Source organism: Penaeus japonicus, unplaced genomic scaffold (genome assembly GCF_977035675.1).
Source record: "Penaeus japonicus unplaced genomic scaffold, GWHDUDI00000001_assembly GWHDUDI00000018, whole genome shotgun sequence".
Classification (NCBI taxonomy): domain Eukaryota; kingdom Metazoa; phylum Arthropoda; class Malacostraca; order Decapoda; family Penaeidae; genus Penaeus; species Penaeus japonicus.
Window position 1 is genome coordinate 6,549,248 of NW_028234420.1, and position 5,000 is coordinate 6,554,247.

A 5,000-nucleotide genomic window follows, 5' to 3' on the forward strand; every position below is an offset into this window, starting at 1 on the left:
GAAAGTGTTTTGTGTTTGTTTGTTGTTTCGCTGGTGTCACTTGCGTATATGGAACGTGTGTGTGGGTTTAGCCATATGTACGTAGATTATTTATGTGAGCGTTACGATGGGTCCAGATTTTCGTGTTTGAAAATACGCCTTGAATATATTGCTATGCGTTTTCATATAAAATCTATTTTTTAGAAATAACAACTTGACTATTCTGTGTTTCTTTTTTTTCATCATTTTGGCCCGTTTTTCTCATACTATCTATTCTAATACTACAATACATTCCCATCTTCCCATCAGCACGAGATATTTCATCTTAAAATAAAGATGAATAAATGCTCCAGCACATGTATCTCTAGGCCAACCGTCTTCTATGCATGTGTACGCGTCTCTCAGATCGTGTGCATATGACGCCCACGCCTACATGAACACGACTTAGGGGGGTAGGGGCGGAGGAGGAGGAGGGAGGAGGAGGAGGAGGAGTGAAGGGGGAGGAGGGGGAGGTCAACACATCCGTGCAGTTGGTATGCGAAGGAGGCAGCTGCAGCCGTTGGGGTCGGCGTAGTTTCCTGACCGCATGGGGAAGGGGGGAGGGGGGGGGGGGCGTGCTTCTATGTATGTGTGTGTGTGTGTGTGTGTGTGTGTGTGTGTGTGTGTGTGTGTGTGTGTGTGTGTGTGTGTGTGTGTGTGTGTGTGTGCGTGTACGTGTCCGTGTGTGTGTGCCTGCGTTTTTATTCGTACAGTTGAGCTCCTCTCCACACGTGGCTGAGAAAGAAGTGCAATGGCAAAGGTTGACGATAATGATGAAAGCAACAATCAACATCGAATTTCTGAGCTGCAACGTGACACCGAAGATAAACAACACAATGGGATTGTGGGGGAGGAGTGTGTGAAAACGGGAAGGAAGGGAGGGATGGGGAGGAGGAGGAAGGGAAGGGAGAGAGAAATCCACTAAGATAAAAAGAGAGAGAAAAGGGGAGGGGGATTGTGGATTGGAAGAAAAAAGAAAGAAAGAGAGAGAGGAAATAAGATGTCAAAGTGACTTCAACAACGAAAAAGAAAATAGTGACAGATCGACAAAGACAAAAAAATAATAATAATGACAGGAAATGATGATAATAAGACAGTGACAAAAAAAGACATAGACAAAAAGACAGCGACACGGAGAGGCGGAGAAAGAGAAAGAAAGAACAATGTAATAGAGACATAAAAATAATGAGACACGATAAACAGAAATAAAGAGAGACAGTAAGAACCCTTCCAAAGAGCGAGGCAGAGAGAGAGAGAGAGAGAAAGAGAGAGAGAGAGAGAGAGAGAGAGAGAGAGAGAGAGAGAGAGAGAGAGAGAGAGAGAGAGAGAGAGAGAGAGAGAGAGAGAGAGAGAGAGAACTATGCAAACACAGAAGGAATAGAAGAAAATAAACCAAATATCATAGACAGCCTAAAGACTGTGCAGAAAAAAAACACAAACATTCTCACGTTAATAAAAAAAAAAAGCAACAGAAAAAGCATAACGAAACAAAATTCAAGCAACTGTTATTAACAATCCAAAAAGAACATAAAGTTTGGCAAACACTGTGTAGAAAACGACTCCCTTATTGTCACGTATGCACTCGCAAGAAGCGGACAAACACTCAAGCAATTAAACAAACAAAAACCACGTGGGCACCAGCGTGAGACACTCCCGCTGGCGAGACGGAGTTATCACCCCCGAAGTGGACGCTGTTGTGAGGCTAAGGGGAAAGGGTTAAGGGGAAAATGGGAGGGGGGGAGGGAGAGGGGAAAGGGTTAAGGGGAAAATGGGAGGGAGGGAGGGAGAGGGGAAACGGTTAAGGGGAAAATGGGAGGGAGGGAGAGGGGAAAGGGTTAAGGGGAAAATGGGAGGGGGGGGGGGGGAGGGGAAAGGGGTAAGGGGAAAATGGGAGGGGGGAGGGAGAGGGGAAAGGGTTAAGGGGAAAATGGGAGGGGGGAGAGTGAGGGGAAAGGGTTAAGGGGAAAATGGGAGGGGGGGAGGGAGAGGGGAAAGGGTTAAGGGGAAAATGGGAGGGGGGGAGAGAGAGGGGAAAGGGTTAAGGGGAAAATGGGAGGGGGAAGGGAGGGAGAGGGGAAAGGGTTAAGGGGGAAATGGGAGGGGGAGGAGAGAGAGGGGAAAGGGTTAAGGGGTAAATGGGAGGAGGGAGGGAGGGAGAGGGGAAAGGGTTAAGGGGAAAATGGGAGGGGGGAGGGAGGGAGAGGGGAAAATGGGAGGGAGGAGGGATTTGATTTGATTTTGATATGTTTATTCATACTATATACATTGTATACATATGAATAGGCATAGGAACTATGCCTAAATGATTTGTACAGTTCATATTAGATTCTGAGACATACATTGTTGGTAAAACAGATATTACTGTGACCCTGTCAATCAATAAGCTAGGGCAAAGCTATACATAAGACATAGTAGTGCATGTATATCACTCTAGAGAGGCCTTGCAATTTTATCTATTACAGGCAAAGTCTTTGTGTTTACGTAATATATCTGATAAAATGCCGTCCTCTATAAAGGATGTTGCAATACTGTACAATGTTTTACGTTCAATCCTTTCACGAAATTCTTCAATTAGAGGACATATCATTACATAGTGGTCAAGGGTGTGTGAATAGGGCTGACTGCACAACTTGCATTCAGGGGGAGGGAGAGGGGAAAATGGGAGTGGGGGAGGGAGAGGAGAAAGGGTTAAGGGGAAAATGGCGGGGGGGAGGGAGAGGGGAAAATGGGAGGGGGGGAGGGAGAGGGGAAAGGGTTAAGGGGAAAATGGGAGGGGGGAGGGAGAGGGGAAAGGGTTAAGGGGAAAATGGGAGGGGGGGAGGGAGAGGGGAAAGGGTTAAGGGGAAAATGGGAGGGGGAGGGAGGGAGAGGGGAAAGGGTTAAGGGGAAAATGGGAGGGGGGAGGGAGAGGGGAAAGGGTTAAGGGGAAAATGGGAGGGGGGGAGGGAGAGGGGAAAGGGTTAAGGGGAAAATGGGAGGGGGGAGGGAGAGGGGAAAGGGTTAAGGGGAAAATGGGAGGGGGGAGGGAGGGAGAGGGGAAAGAGTTAAAGGGAAAGAGGAAAGAGGGAAGGGAGGGAGAGGGGAAAGGGTTAAGGGGAAAATGGGAGAGGGGAGGGAGGGAGAGGGGAAAGAGGAAAGAGGGGAGGGAGGGAAAGGGTTAAGATTAAAGTGGGAAAGGGTAAAGAGGGAAAGGGAAAAAGGGGAAGGTAGAAGAGTATGAGGAGGAAGGGAAGCAGAAGGGAGACGCTGATGTGATGCTAAAGGGAAAGAGTAAAGGAGGGAAGTGGACGCTGTTATGAGGCTAAGGGGAAAGAAAGAAAGAGGGAGTGAGAGTGTGGAGGAGGGAGGTTGAGAAGGGAGAGAAGGGGGAGGCATATGGAGAGGGAGGCAAGAGAAGGGGAGGAAGGGGGATTGGTGAGTAAGAGGGAGAAAGACAATTTTAAGGAGAAGAGGGGGAGCCAGGAGGAAGGGAGGGGGACAGAAGGGGAGTAGAATGAGGGGAGAGGAGAATAGGAAAGAATAGGGAGCAGATGAGAGAGGGGGGAGGAGTGAGAAGATGGAAAAGGGTTAACGTGAAAAGGGGGATAAGGGGAGGAGGGTACAGGGGAACTGGGGGAAGAGAGGTAGGGAGATGAGGGTGATAGGAAGGGGAAAAGGAGGGCTAAGAAGGGAGGGAAAAGGAGAAAGGAGGAGGAGATCAGGGAAGGGGTTTGGGAAAGGGGAAAGAGGGGGAAGAGGGAGAGAAGGAGGGGAGAAGAAGGGTGCATAAGGAGAGGAGAGGAGGACAGGGGAGCCAGGGCGAGGAGAGGGGGAAGGGAGGGGAGGCGAGGGGAGCCAGAGAGAGGAGAAGAGGGAGGGAAGGGAGGGGAGGGGAGGAGAGGGGAGCGAGGGAGAGGAGAGGGGGAAGGGAGGGAAGGCGAGGGGAGCGAGGGAGAGGAGAGGAGGGAGGGAGGGGAGGAGAGGGGAGCCAGTGAGAGGAGAGGGGGAAGGGAGGGGAGGCGAGGGGAGCCAGGGAGAGGAGAGGGGGAAGGGAGGGGAGGCGAGGGGAGCGAGGGAGAGGAGTGGAGGAAGGGAGGGGAGGAGAGGGGAGCCAGTGAGAGGAGAGGAGAGGAGGGAGGGGAGGAGAGGGGAGCGAGGGAGAGGAGAGGAGGGAGGGAGGGGAGGCGAGGGGAGTGAGGGAGAGGAGAGGAGGGAGGGAGGGGAGGCGAGGGGAGCGAGGGAGAGGAGAGGAGGGAGGGAGGGTCATCTTCCCAGGCAAGGTTGTCATCATCATTAAAACGGCTGCAGCAGGAGAGGAGAGGAGAGGAGAGGAGAGGAGAGGAGAGGAGAGGGAGAGTGTTTGTGTCTTTTATTCTTTGGCTTCTCTTATTTCACCCTTTCGCTTTCTTTCTGCTTTCCCTGTTGCTGTTCCTTTATTCCTATCTCGCAATTTTTCTCGCCCCCTTTTTTTTTCTTCTTCTTCTTCTTCTTAATATCATAGTTCTTATTTCTTCTTATTATTACTGTATTACTACTTCTGTTGACACTGCTATTACTACTACTAGTTCTTCTTGCTTATTATTATTATCATCATTATTATTCCTTTTATTTCTGTTCTTCTTCATATGTTTCCTTTTCCTCTTATTCTTTTAGTTCCTTGTCATATCCTTCTTCTTCTTCTTCTTCTTTTCTTCTTCTTCTTCTTTTAGTTCTTCTTTTCCATCTTCTTCTTTTTCCCCTTTATATTGTCCTCCATTTTCGTCTTATCTTTTGTCTTTTATTATTTGTATATTTGTGTTTGATGTCTATTTATTTATCTATCTATTTTTAGCGTATGTCCTCATCGGCAAGCAAATATAGATACATCATACACAAGACATAACTACATGTACATATGTGGTTGGTGTTAACATCCTTTGCGTGTATCTTTCTATTACATGTTCAGATATAAAAATAATTACTACAGCACACACACACACACACACATACCAATGCCTTCACAC

The 5,000-nt window shown here is 48.5% G+C and overlaps 1 protein-coding gene across 7 annotated transcripts in view; it reads right to left on the minus strand.

The window, feature by feature from the left end:
* Positions 1-5,000, minus strand: part of Tsp (Thrombospondin) — a 109,567-nt gene that overhangs the window by 67,155 nt on the left and 37,412 nt on the right. The gene's annotated exons all lie outside the window — the stretch shown is intronic.